The 14,577-nt window shown below is 55.4% G+C and overlaps 1 protein-coding gene across 1 annotated transcript in view; it reads right to left on the reverse strand.

Annotated features, from left to right (window-relative positions):
- LOC100901790 (ELAV-like protein 4) overlaps positions 1-14,577 on the reverse strand; it is a 42,725-nt gene that overhangs the window by 6,421 nt on the left and 21,727 nt on the right. The window lies entirely within an intron of this gene.

Below are 14,577 nucleotides of genomic sequence, written 5' to 3' on the forward strand. Positions count from 1 at the left end.
AGCGGTCATCTCAGGATATATTAAAAGTTCTATTGCGTCCCTTCCTCTCTCGCCCGTTCTCGTTTTTCCCCCGTTACCTCGGTCTCGTTCTCTCCATTCCAACGCACGGGACGGCAATAGGGACAAAAACCCCACGACACGGACGGTGGCCGATGTTAGAGACGAGGCGGCCGACATCAAGCACAAAGCGATCCTCAGTCTCATCGGCAACGAAGGTATCAACTTTCTCGTCCCATTGAAATTCACAGCACGGATCTAAACGAGGGTCTGAGCCGACGACGCCGCCGCTGCAGGCGGGGAAGCAGGCGTAAAGAGGGGAGGGAATCAGAGGATGAAAGGAGAGGGGAAACCTGGGGCTCTGGTGGATGGATCCTATGGAACGGGGCAAGCTGGCAGCCAGGCAGGCCGGCTGGTTGACTGGCTGATTCGCTGACTGAGACCCATTGCGTCGGTGATCGACTGTTCTCGTTGTGGTTGGTGAGACTGGGCGAGAACTCCTCAAGATTATCGGGGAGCTCCTCATCGCTCACGAGCACCGTCTCAATCTCTGGCTCGGTCGGAGATGACGCAAAAATCGACCGACTTAGCTGAGTGAGTGCAGGAAATGGAAACACAGTGACGGGCTAAGCCACCTCGCTGAAACCAACTCACGGATAAAAGCAAGCAGCTGGAAGCCGAGCCCCGGCCGCCGCGATGTACGTGCGAAACCGTCGGCGTCGACTCGATCCCTTCCTTCTCTTTTTGCTCTAGCTGTCGGTCTCCGATCGGAAACCCCACGATGCGAACCCGGCCGTAAAATATATTTTGTCCTGGTTGCAAAATCACAACACTCGTTCCTAGAACCGGATGGATAGTGGACTCAGCGATCGGGATGTTCACCGGCAGCCGGGGGAGGAACGCGAAAGAAACTCCGACAGATAAAGGAATCCGAGGGAGTAAGAAAAATGGAACAACGTTCTCTGACCGCGAGAGATTTCCCGAGCGAGACGAACAGACCGACCGACCGGCCGGCCGAGGAGGTGACCGATGTCCGGGAATGGTAAGATCCGATTATTGATGCTTCAAGGGCTGGTCGGGAGGAGAGCGCAAGATGAGTGGGCTTTTTTTCTTCGGAGAGCTTATTTTTTTGGGCTCTTCGCTCGCCTCGGGCGAACCTCTGCGGCTTGCTCCACTTTGTATGCTGGCTCACTCGCTTTTATCCTAATTCACTACTGGCTTCAATCGATGGACTTGGGAAAATGAGACCTCGCCAAGAAAAATGAATAGGCTTAATCACCGGTCCAAATCTAGCGCCGAGTGCTCTCTGCCCGGGGGAAAGAAAAAATCGAGAGCTTCAAGACATTTCTCTCCTTCTCCTGAAAACGGTCTCCGGCTCTGCGGAGAGATGTCCAGGGAGCTGCCGTCGCACTTTGATACCGCAAAGTTTAGGTGAGCCAACACTCGTCATAAATATTCACGCCGACCAGGGGCGTCTGGGTTTGCTCTTTCGGGTGTTCTGAGCGGTCGAAAGTCACGTGAATACATTTTTCAACCGTCCGGGATTGGGACTGACTGCTTGAGTCGACTCCTCATCGGGGAACCTCACAACGCACGCGGCTACGTATCCTTCGTCAAACGACGCGGCTGAAATCGTGACCTTCCGATGGCGCTTCCGTGTCAGGCGTACCGCATTCCGAATTGAAGAAAATCGATTCCTGAGCTCCGTCGCGGTATCCCCGAACCGCATCCGCAACAAAGAAATAGGGACTCGAGGAAAATATGTGCAGACGATCGCATATGGACCCGGGACATCTCGGCTAACTGAATAGCGGGCAGGGCATAAAAACTTGCGGATCTCCGCCGCGAGACTTACGCTCCAGAGACGGGAAAAGTCCTGCGCCAAGGAATATCAGTCAGCTCGTGGTCTCAGAGCTTCGAGGAGGCAGTCGACCGTCCGGAGATCCGGTAAAAAATCAAGAGGAACGCGAGACACCGAGTGACAGATGTGCGTCGCGTCAGTGAACGACCACCGGCAACTCGCGGGGTGGATGAGGTATTCGATCTTTCCCCCTCCCTCGACCGTCGCAGGTGATCATCTCGACCAGCGGTGGCGACGGCGGCCGAGGCGGCGACGTCGACGTTCGGGGGCAGCGCAAACCTCAGTCTCGGCATCAGCCTCGAGCCCGACCTGATCGTCGAGCTCATCTTCATCGACGTCCTGTCAGCACATTACCATCCGCTCCGTTGCACCAGCTTAAGACGCTTCCCGGAAGGACGAGATCCTTAGCTTCCAATCTATGATCCCGTCCTGCTCTCGCGACGACTTTCCCTCCACCTAAACTTCCTTCCGGCGACTAGTACTGCGTGCCCACATTCGATTCTCGTAGCTGGCTGCTTCTGGGTATTTCCCAACTACATCACTCGATTTTTTTCAGTAGATGCAAGGCGATCGCATTATTCAGAAACTCGAGGCCGAACGTCTAGGAGGACACATTTCCGCTCAAGACTGTTTCAGGCTGTGCAAACAGCCCCTTCAGGTCGCAGGCGGCAGCTCCTGAATCCGATCGCGGGGCATATCTCCAGTGTACCAACAAACGCGAGCATTCGCTCGTTCTCTTGAAAGCTATTCACACCAAACATCCGTCGTAGCCCGAAGGCTGGAGCCGGACGGCGACAGGCTCGCTGCTTGGTGATTGATCTACCGGATGGCTGCCTACGCAGGCCGGAAAAGACACCGAGATCAGCCACGAGGAGAATAGCGGCTCTCGATATACGGCCTGAGAGGAGGCCCGCCGCCAGCGGATCTCTCGTGGAGCGCTCTGATTCTTCAGCCCTCGAGTGTCGGCGATGAGAAATTGCTCGAAATTGATCCGAAGAAGTTATTTGATCTCCGAAGTGGGTCATACTCGGAGCCGGAGTTCAACTCCGGCAAGGACTGATGAGGGAAAACTCGAGAATCTGACAAACGCCTCAATATCGTTTTCGGAAGTCACTCAGATAAAGTTCGGGGAATTGAAAGCTCAGTCAGAGGAAAAGTGGAAACACGACGAAAGATAGGAGAACAGTTCCGAGGGGAAGAGGGACGAGATGGGAGGGAGCAGCCGAAGAGGAGAGAAGTGGGGTAGCGGTGAGAGACACCGAGAGCGACGGCAGGGCAGCGGAGAGGCTAAAAATTACTGTTATCAAACATCCTTTCTCCACTGACTTGGATGAGTCATGCCGACCGAAAGTAGACAGAGAGCCTCAAAGTATTCGAGACGGAGGAAAACCGATGTTCGAGAAACTCTCCTAGGGTTGGATGACGAAACCGCCCTGTTCTGGATTGCCCTCCTTCACCGCAATTCCTCCCTCACTTTCAACGACTGCTAAAAATGAACTACAATTCAGATGGTGACGATTCAGATGGAGCCCTGAGAGCCAGAGTAGGCGGGAAACGGTGAGGATGAAGAGAGTTACAGTCAGAACCAAAGCGGTATGACCCTGAGAACCGCGTCCCCCTGCTTCTAAATATACGCCGATGACGTCAATCGTCCAGACCAGCGAAATTCCCCAGATCGCCGTCAATATAAAACAGAAAGTCATTGGGCTTTCATGGTCACGGGCCATCCCTCCCCACAACTGGTACCCGGCACTGCATCGCACTGTCATCTTTATTGTCTTCAAAAGCGAGGTACCTGCCTTCGCTTCAAAGAGGGAAGCGTTCACACTCAGTCCTGAGCCATCGGCTGAATCCGATGCGACGTCAGAAGCAAACGACTGGCTCAGCCAACTCATCAGTCCGTCACGCGTCCGTAGGGGTCGTATCCCGTGGCTTTCTCCGAATCGTGCCGCGGCTCAGTGTTCGGATCTACGACTTCGCGGCTCGGGGCTCCGGGCCGCGGAATAAGCGGTTGGGAGGTGGGTGACGTTCGTCGGGGGAGATCGGAAGATATACCTCCTCTCGACACGGCGACGACCACGGTGGCACGACGCCCCCGTCTTCGCCTCTTCCAGCCGAAACGATCCCGAACATGGACGACTTCGAGAAGTAAATAAACTTCCAAAGAGAGAAGTATTCCACCTTGACCCCCAGCATAAGCGAGACGGGGTTCGAGAGCTGGAGGAGGAGTTCTAGGCTTGAGTGAGATCTGTATATAAACGGCAGCAGAGAGGTCATGACGAGCGAAGATTTAGGGCGAGGAGGGAGCGGGGGCGGGTTTGTTATGTTGCTAACGGTATCGGCGATGATTCTTCCGGCTCACAGGAAACGACAGGAAACGCTCGACGGCGCGGCATATTCGGATAACCTCATTACTGCCGGTAACTGCTCGCTCAACGTCTCTCCCCGCAACTCCTCCTGACGTTCTCCCACCGTCGTCGTCGTCGTCCTATCTCTGGCCGGCCCGCCTGCCCGCCTGCCCGCTCGCTCGCCCACCCGTCAAGCAGCCGGCCGCGCGAAATGGTGGCCGGCTAACGCCAACAGGATAACGGTCCGTGTGCGAGGGCTAGCCGATCGGCGAGTCTCTGGGAGGGCAGGTCAGCCCGATAGTGGAGCGGCTCCTTGCGAAGAGACCCGCCAACCGAGCAACCACCACCGGGAGTCATGTCCGGTTGTTGTACTACGCCAATTTATACAACGCCAGACAACAGCGAATCGAACCGGGGATAACGACCGGTCAAGCAAGCTAACATCCTACCGACCGAGCGAGCGAACGAACGAACGAACGACGCACGGGCTGGGAAAGACACACAAAGCAAAGCATCGGAGTTGGGCGCCGATCCGAGTCTTACGACAGCTCGACATACAGAAGCATTCTCGGACACCCGAGACAATCAGACGGAAGGAAGCCACTTTCGAAAGCGTTCGGATAAACATCGTCCTCATTTTAAAATGTCGTCTTCTGCTGTGCCAACCGGCCATACGAGTTTCGGATAAACATTCGTTTTACACCCCTTTGACGTGCCATTTAGACGCTGCATTCTGTCCGGACAATGGCACCGGGGCGTGCAGCGTATTGTCGTTGGACACAGTTGGTCGGGAATAGAGTTGCTCGGTGGCGATGCGAGCCAGTCTAGATTAAAACAGGAAACGGAAAATACTTCGGTCGCCAGCCTCCGATCGACCAACGGCCCGAGCGAACAGGCCGACGTTCGGGCAAAACCGAGCCTCCGAGGGAACAAGTCGGCCGCCAAGCGAGGGAGGAAGCAACGTTGATTAGAAACCAGGCTTTACTCCAGGGACGGACGCACGAACGAACGAACGGACCTTCGCTCGTAGGTCTAACGGTGCATGCCCGGTCAGTGGTGCGGGAGAACGAGACTAGAGCGAGGGAGGTAGGAGGGAAAAGAGGAGCCGTAGGATCTCCGCTGGCCGGTTGTCGGGTTAATTTGACGTCCCACTCGAATGCTTCGGGGAGGGGGGGAGGAGGCGACGTTGGTTTGGCCGTAAAAGGAATGGTCGCTAGCAATCGGCATCGGACCGAGCTGTTAATTTGCTTCACTCATGTATGGTATCTCCGCTCTGCATACATCGGACCCTTCGTCGCCAACGAGGTAATCAAAGTCCCCGGACAGGATAAATATTCGCGAGTGGATCCGACCGGTGCAGTCATTCTACCCATAGGTATCTGCTGGTGTGCGCTGTTGCGTTCATGAACTCCGTAGTTTGACAGTCAAACGAAGGTCCGAGGAATCGATGGCGTGCATGCCAGGGAACTTCTGGTGGTCGCAGAGCCGAAGACGTTGGATAAACCGAGGGAAGGAATTTGCGGTAGAGGCTCCGAACGCTAGCCGATGATTGGGCAGAAGAACAATTGGATGCGAATCGGCAGTGATGGAATGCCGGATGAGCACCGAACGAATTCTGCTTACGGAAACCGACGCAACGGGGGAGAGGGTGGAAGTAGTAAGAACGTGCTCGGAACAGAAGGCGCAACGGCAAGAAAGCGACTGAGAGAGAGTTTCAAGTGGGTGGTTTGGGAAGAGGGAGCGCGTTACAAATTAGCCGAGGAGTCAAGAGAGGAAAACAGCTCCTTCACTCCGTTCCCTCCTCTCGCAGCGGTCGTCGCGAGTAGCGAGCAGCACTAAGTTATTCATTCGTTTAATTCATTCCACTAATGAAGGGCGTCCGCATCGCAATAAAAATATTGCGTCGTCATCCTGGCGTTCCCTCATCTCGACGTCTTTTCTCCGCCTGTCCGCCCGAACGCCCGCGCAAAAGCCCTTCTGTAGTTTCCCAATGCGTCTCTTCCCCTGCCCCCGCTCCTTGCTCCCTGGAGAAGTTAATCAAGGCAGTAAGCGAGCCTCGAACGAGATCCGAAAGTCTGGATTGTCGACAGAGGACAGAGAAACGGGGAGAAGTCGAAGTGCGAGAGAAGCACGAAGGAGGAGAAATGCCTCTACGAGTGCGAGGGCTCTCGAGAGGGGCACGATAAGAGAACGATAGTGGCGCCGATTTCGGCTGACGGTTCCGCGATCCCAAATTAATCACCCAACAAAACCGCTGTGCCAATAGCTCCGCTCCGGCTAGCGAGCATCATCAAAGATGATTTGTGATGTTCTCTCAGAGGTGATGATGATCATCATCATCATCGTTATTAAGGCTTTTGCTCGAGCCCATCAGCCGGTCTGCCGCCCGCCCATGCCACCCCTTGCCTATGCGATCTTCTTTTTCTCGTTCCCGTCTCCATTTCTCTCCGTCCCAATCGACATTGACGTCCTTTTGTACAAAACATGGCGGGCCCCTTGCGCGGATCGATTCACTCATGCTCCGCAGGCAACCCCAGAGGGGTGATGAAGCATTAACTCTTCATTGCGAGCACGGCATCTTCCATCATTCCCATCAGTCATTCATTCAATTCGGCTTTTCCCCATCTTCTGCCCCTCCCCTCCTTCCCCTCAGCCGAATAAGTCCTTCGGTTCGCCGCTCGCTTCTGCGTACTGCTTGCGGAGCACGGGGACGTCAATGTCCAATGGCATCTATGCTGGTACTCCGGCCCGTCTCTAATTTTTCTCCGCCCGCATTGGTCGTGCTCTTTTTCTCCTGAGTCTGAATCTAACCGTGCGTTGCATAGACAGCTCCCATCCTGATGTAAATCAAGAGGAGACCAACCCCCTACTTTCCATAGAGATGTGTGCCCTACCTGAAAGGAACCCTCAAGGATACAGCTGAGTGAGTTGAGGTCGGCCGGGGAAATAGGGGTTGCCAAAGGAAAGGTTGAGGTAAAAAGCGTGCACGGCACTCAGCCATGGCTGCACGGGACGGTGGTTTTCCCTCGGTAGCGGCTAATTGGTCGCTCGGGCGGTTTTTTTTCCCAGCGAGAGCAAAAAGAGGGGCCGTGATCGAGAGATCGACTCAGAGGGGAGAAAGCTTTTCTCAATGAGCTCCAAGATCCTCTTTCTTCTCCGGGCAGCCGGTCAGCCAACACGCTCGCCGGCTCAGAGGCGCAGCGGACGCGTCAGTCCGCCGCCGCCTCACCGGAGTCTCATCCATCGCGGCGTAAAAGCAGGGGATAAACAACGATACACCGCCACTAGCCTACAAGTTCTTCGTTGAACGCACAGGAGATCCTCCCCTCATCTTTCTACGAGTTTCAGGGACTAAAGTGCGGGTCATGACGGGAGAAGGCTGGGAGAAAGAAATCGGACGAAGGAGGACGCAGGAAAAAATGAGATGACGGAACGGGAGGAAATGGGAGAGGAAGATGACTTGCCTCCTCCGCTGGACGAAAGAGGTCTTACGGAAGGGCCTCGCCGATGCCGGGCGTTCCTCTCTCTAGATGGACCGACCGTCGCTCAATATCTTCGTCAGACGGCGGAGACCGACAGCAAATAATAAAAATATTATACGCCAGCTCAAGAACGTCCTTCCGTCCGTCGGTCGGTCGGTCCAATGCTTTGTCCGCTATCCACCGCCTTCGACCGCCATGGAGCGGCAAACGACGATGGAGAGCTGACCCATTTATTCACCCCGCTACCCACCCACCCATCCACCTACTCATCCACAAAGTCGCCGATTCCACCGGCCGACCGAACCGCTCGCGCTCCATGAACGGACCGCTGCTCGGTTCTCTTCGTTCCTGTTCTGATCGCTCTCCTTACCACTACTTTGTTTCTCTTTTAGCTTCATCCCCTGCCGCCCCCCCACGCTACTTCATGTCCTCTTGCCCGACCATTTCCTCCTTCCTCTCCCACGGTCGTCTTCTGCATCAGCCCGTCTTGCGTCAGGCCCTCATTCGTCCTCGTCTTCATAGACGGACGACGCATCAACTTGAAGACCGGACCATATATTTTGAAATGTCAACTCGGTCTGACTGGCGAGCAGGATGGCCCTGACGGCTGGCTGCGATAGCTGGCACTCATGGAGGCGGACGCTTTCTTATTTTTGAAGCTCTTCCGCGACCACCACGACTTCCATGACTAGAAGCAAGCTCGGTTGTTAGCCGGTACAAACTCGAGAGCAGCACATCGAGTGGACAATTTAGTTAAGTGAGAGACCGCCAAGCTCGCGAACCCTCGAACGAAGCAACGAGCTAGCAGGCGGGCGGTCGGTCGAGCGAGCGGAACCTCTTACCATATGCAGACGACCACCGTGGCGTCGACCTCCGCTCGCTGCAGAAAACACACCGAGCAGCCCAAGCAATCTAATGTTGTGCAGAAGCAATCCAGATTGGTTCCATCTTGCCCAATTTCATCAACAAATTAAATCTAGCGATCCGGGAAACCGGTGACGAGAAAAAAATCCCGTGAGCGGAAGTCCGACTCGAGAGCACGGGAATCGAGCTCATTTCGCTGAGTAATGGCTCGCCTCTCAGGCGAAAACAGCTAAGGACCACAGAATTCACCGTCCCGGCCATCAACACGTCCCTCAGCAAGAGCCCAGTGCACCTCAAGCTTCGGACACCTCTCGTAGCGTCTATGGTCTCAAGCGAGCGCTTTGCCCGCAGGTAGCTGACTGAAACAATAATTAGCTTGGCTGAAACAATGCCGAAGCGGAAAAAAGAACGCTGAGGCAGATTGCCGAAAGTTCCCCATCGTCAGGAGAAATTGAGCGTGGCTCTTTGGCTGCTCTGTCATAGGTATCATGACCTTTCCGTGACCGTTCCGGCCTTCCTCGTCTCCCCCTTCTAGATTGGGGAATTCTCGTCTGGCCATAATCTCGTCATGGAGTTTCCCCGGGCTAGACACGCCCGGGAATGAACCGTTCCGCTAAATCCTGCCCTGTCCTGCTCGGAATCAGTTTATTCAGATAATCGCTCATTCCTTCCTGATCATCGCCTATGTGAGCTGCTCCCAGTGAAATCACTCATGAATTTGTAGGAAATCGAATCCATTGTGTTCAGAAATCGTGACGACCGACTGGATCGTGAAATACCCGGAGGAGTTTTGAGCGCTCTCGGGGAGCGATTCCCGCTAATTTGCGAGCGGTGGCGCATCGTGGTTGAGGTATACACACAGAACGCGGAAGTTTTTTGCTCACGCACTCGTTCGCAACATCGAAATTCACTCTGGGAACATGTTTTCCCCTAGGCGGCTCATGGGCTACTTTTCGTCACTAGCGGCGTAATAGGAACACCGTCGAGCCTCATTAGAGCTTCACAGGGCGCTCGGTAACGCGATATCCTTCTATCCGGCCTCCTGCCCTCCCGCTCATTCACCCCTCTGCCCGTCTGCCTGCCTGCTTGCCACCCGGCCACGCCGCCGTTTGTGCGTCTGTCCGTATATCTACCCAAATGCACTACCCCTCCCGCCGGTGCCATTATTTTCCGACGCGTCGTACTGAGGGAACAGGGAAATGCTCACGTCCTGCGCTCGCGCCGGACACGGCGCTGGATCTGCTAGGCAACGGTCAGCTCTGAACCTTCAATCCTCATTACATTACCTGGAATAGACAAGGGAGCAAATGAGTGGATTGTCCTAATTTTCGGCGCGCATTCAGCGCATGAGTATCGATGGAGCCGAATCATGATTCCTCTGGATAGTTTCTCGGTACGTTACACCTGAATGCGGCCGTATGCTCACGACGGGAACAAATATCGTGACATTCGGACGAGAGAGTAAAAATCTTTGTGGAACTCGAAGGGAAAATTGAGGCCCTGGACACTTCCACGAGCTTTCAGAGCGGCAGCGCGCGGGGAACTCGGACTGGTGTCTCAGTAGAGAGTCGAAGGCGGCGGAGAAGGCCTTCGGTGTCGAGTAGAAGAGGAAAGAAATTGACGCCTCAGCACATTGTTTCGGAGCCCGACACTTGCCATGGTGGTATACACTCCCCATATGCGCACACTCTGCTCTACTTTTCGCTCTCCCCTCTCATTTGTTAGTCTCTCTTCGGTTTTTCTTCCCTCGGGACTTCTTTCTCGTCCACTCTCATTCTCATACCAGCTTGCGTCTGCGCTGCAGTTCACTCAACCGAGGGCTATCCCGTCTTTCGGGTCCGCGCTCTTTTCGGGAGAGAACGATAAGCGCGTCAGTCCCCGAACATGTCCCGTCCACAGGAATTTATGTGATACGTAATTTTGTAGCAAACTCGGGACATTGGATGATGGTGCCGAGGAGAAAATGAACAAGCGTCAGGGTCTGATACGATCTCGGAGCCGAAACACCGGACTGCTTACGAGATTCATCGAGCGGATCGCAGTCTCTTACGGAGATGGAAAGTTCAGCTTCCAATCCCACCCGAGGAGGTCAAGTTTGGCAGAAAAAACGGCGCCAATCCGTTCTATTAGAGGTCTCCGTAAATGCTGAAAATCAATTCAGCGGGAAATGGAGAACATCGTAGACGGGGATTAAGGCAATGAGATCAACAGTTACAGCGAGGGGAACCTTCACAACACCGAATCCTACAAGAGGACCAGCGAAAAAGCCGAGGACACGCAGGCCTCGTCGGTGATTGCAAGGAGGAGGTATCGGCGACAGCAACAACGGAAATGGTGAAGGACAAGGAACGGACGGGATGGACGGCCGGGTCGGAGTCAGAGGCCGTACGAGTGCGTTTCGGGCGCTCCCTCCTTCTCCGTCGTTGGTCACCGCTCTGCCTTCCCGATAACTGCAGCCGAAGTCCCGCACCTCACTCCTAGCGGGCAGGCTAAACGAATGAGGGAGGAGAGGACGGAGCTTCCTGCCCCCGCTTCCTTCCTGTACGCAGGCAGGAGGGGGGCGAAGATGCGGCGGGACGGCAGAGCCAGCGCACGCAGGGTTCACAACCCCGCAGACGTTCTTGTTCAAAAGAGGAGAAGCTAATGACGTAACAATCCATAGATTCAGTTCCTTCTGGACGGACGCAGCCTCTCTCGGTCACTTATTATATCGGTCTGCTTCCCGATTTTCGCTCCACTTCGAGGGAATGGAATCCGAGGAAGAGGGAGCGGAACGACGACGAGGATCGGGATCGGAGCTTAGAAGAGGAGCTCGAGTGAACACGAAGTCCGCAGGGAGACAGGTGGACTCGCGTGGGGAGCGGGCCAAAACAGTTCTTGAGTTTTCGGGGTAGCGGTGGCTGGGAGCAGATGCTGCCGAAAAACCGGTCCGCGGATCGCGCAGAAGAGAGAGGAAGGAGGCCTCGATGAGGAACGGTGGAAAAAAGCTGCCCAATCGGCGTGCCATTGACGTGGCCCACCCGGTCCGTTCATTAGGCGATATTGTCGGACCGGCCATAATAAAGACACTGCTTGCTTGCCCGCTTCTTCGCTGCCGACCGACGGCCGGCTGCCAGGCAACGGCTGCTTTCCGGCAGGCAGCGCTGCATGGGGAGAGCGGGGGGGAAACCCGATGGAGGTCTGTCGCGAATTTTCCTAACGGTCCCGACTCATATAGCTCTGAGACACTCGCTTATTGTACTTTAGTATTCAGGGTGGTTTGAGTCCAGAACGATGAGCCCCGGTGATTTCTCCGTCGGCGAAAACGCGAGTTTCACGAATGGGGAATCCCCGATGGCGAAAAATGCTCGTGGAGACAAGGGGAGGGAATTTTTTTCTCCCGAAATCTCCCCCTGAATACTCCAGAATGGTTGCCAATGCTTCTCGGGCGACTCCACGTCTGGCGATTTTTCGCAAACAGAGTTCTCGCCTACTCCTCATCCTCCCCTTCCACCTCCACTCGGTCGGAGTTTCCCGTTGACCGGGATGGCTCTGACGACGAATGCTGCGGAGTCCGGAGAGCTGGTGTTTTTGATGACAATACCATTTTGGCTTTCACTTCTCTCCCGCGAGTATTTGCAGCAAAGCCACTCCATTCGATAGTAGATGGGAAGCTATCGATTACTCTCTGTCTGTCCGCTTCTGTGTGCGGGTAGAGGAGAAGAGCCGTTGTTCTATGTCGTCGTCAGCACTACCGCCGCCGCCACCACCAGCCGTGACACCACTGGTGGGGAACGATCGAGGAAGCGCCCATCGACTGATCGACCGAGCCACCGACCGACCGAGCAACCGAGCATCGGATGAGCCACAACGCCAGCGACCTAGCGAGCAAACAGGCAACTGCGGAGCAAGCGGACGGCTTCATGACGAGGAAACGACGATAACGACAAACCTGATGGCGGCGCACATTAATTCCGCTGTTGATCTGTTCGGATACCCCGCCATCTCTCTAGATGTGACATCTCCCCCTACTCTGCTCTACTGTCCCGCTGATGCTCATCCCGTTCTTGCCTGTCGCCGCCTTCGACGAGGACGACGACGTCGTCCTTTTATCGTCGTCCAACCGGCGCCAACTACTCAGGAAGAGGCCCGCCGGCCGGGGGACCGGTGGTCGATCTGTCGCTCGGACAGGAGTCCGAGGCAATGAATGGCAAGAGCCGGCAAGGAACGGTAAGGACGACACAGCCAGGCAAGACAGGCGCTCATGATAAGTGTGTATCATAATGTGAGCCGAGAAGGGGAGGGCGAGAGCAGAGACACCGATAGAGGGGAGAGACTTCCAGACGAATCTCAATGTGGAGCCGATATATATAGATAAGATATATGGACGGACAAATGCAATTGCCGACGTCCGTGCCCACCCTGGGAGGGCTTGCCCAGTCCCGACGAGCTCGCCGGGATTGCCTCGCCAAATGCTCAAAGCGAAGACGACCGCCCGCCATCGGAGAAGAGGAAACTGGTCAGGGACTGTTTGCCGTGGAAGACGAGACGTTAAGAGAGGTCCTGGCGAGCGGAAACGCCACCGACGTCGCCCCCGGTCGAGCACTGGAATCGGCCTCACCGGTTCCGACGGGACGACGGCAGCGAAGATCACGACCGAAGCCGGACAAATCGGGAGTGTCCCAGGCGACTTATTCATGATCGACGCTTTAGCACCTCCTCTGTCGTTCCTCTCAGCTCCTGTCTTATCCGATTCCTCGGTCTATCGACGTCTTCAATCTCTCTGACCGTGCGGGCTCTCGGAGCGTTGATGTTATTTCTTCTTTCCTTGCCTTCTCCTCGCTGACTAGCAACCTGGTTCCGAACTCCCATCCATCGGCAGTCCCCTCCGTCAGAGTTCGAGCAAGACATGCTGGAATCAGCTACCGCTCGGCACTTGATCCTCGGACTACCGCTGAGTCGATTCGGGGACCGATGAGATTGCGTCTCGTCTTGTCGGTTTCTCTCTCGTTCCTTTGGTTCCTCTATTTTCTGCGGGTGATTCCATTGAACCGTGGGGTAGTCGGTGTCGCGTCGCTTGAGCCTGTCATTCGGGAGTTTTTTCCCGGGAGGTTGAGATTCTCTCAATCTGGAGCCACCTCTGAAGACACCGTCAAGACCGATACGGGCTCGAGCTCTGAATCAGGGCTCTCAAATATCTGGGTCTGGTGGAGCTTTATTTTCAAAGTTCATCGACACTGCCCGATGCTCCGGTGCGTGCGCGGGACAGGTGACCAGGCTAGTTAGATGACCGACCGAGTTGCGTGCCTCGAACACGAGGGCGAGTTACTCGAGATTAGAAATGATAAGTCATCATTTTCCTTCATCCCGGGCCGTTGGACGATAGGCGGACATCGGCGAATCGCTCGACTTCCGACTCAACCCCCTCCTTTCTCCGTTCGCAGGGTCGGCTCGGAGATTCAGAACTTTGCTTGGCTCGCGTGTGTGTGCTCACCGTGGCGTCCGAGCTCTTGTCGAGAAGCCGTAGTTTCTGCTCACATCCTCCCGAATGCCGTACCTCTTGTTTGGGGGGATTCTTCCCCTGGCACGAAAGAGCGACGCACGTCACGGAACGGATCGCGAGGCGGGAGGGATAAAGGGAATCGGCGACAAGCTCTATCCGCCTCGCTCCTCGTTCAGCAGGTCAGGTATTCCAGGGATCGAATCTTCGAACACCTCTCCGGGCATGACGCTGCCCCTCCGCTCTGACGCAATCGGATCGCGAACGCTCGAGCGTACGCGTATAATCAGCGAGTCTCCGACCCGGTCAGCATCCGTATTCCTTCACGTCTCGAGCAGGAAGCTATCGCGTAATACATCATCTCGTACGGACAGGCGTGTTCACGTGTTCGCAATCATTCCACTCCGCCCTCCGCGATTCCGCGCTAATTTAGCAGAGTTCTTCTTTTCTTTTCCTCGACTCTCGTTCCTCCACCTGATGACGTGGCCAATTGGAGTCCCCTCCACGGGTCAACAGCTCGGAGGGCGACGCTGATACTCAGCGCAC

Source organism: Galendromus occidentalis, unplaced genomic scaffold (assembly GCF_000255335.2).
Source record: "Galendromus occidentalis unplaced genomic scaffold, Mocc_1.1 scf7180000077496, whole genome shotgun sequence".
In the NCBI taxonomy this organism is placed as follows: Eukaryota; Metazoa; Arthropoda; class Arachnida; order Mesostigmata; family Phytoseiidae; genus Galendromus; species Galendromus occidentalis.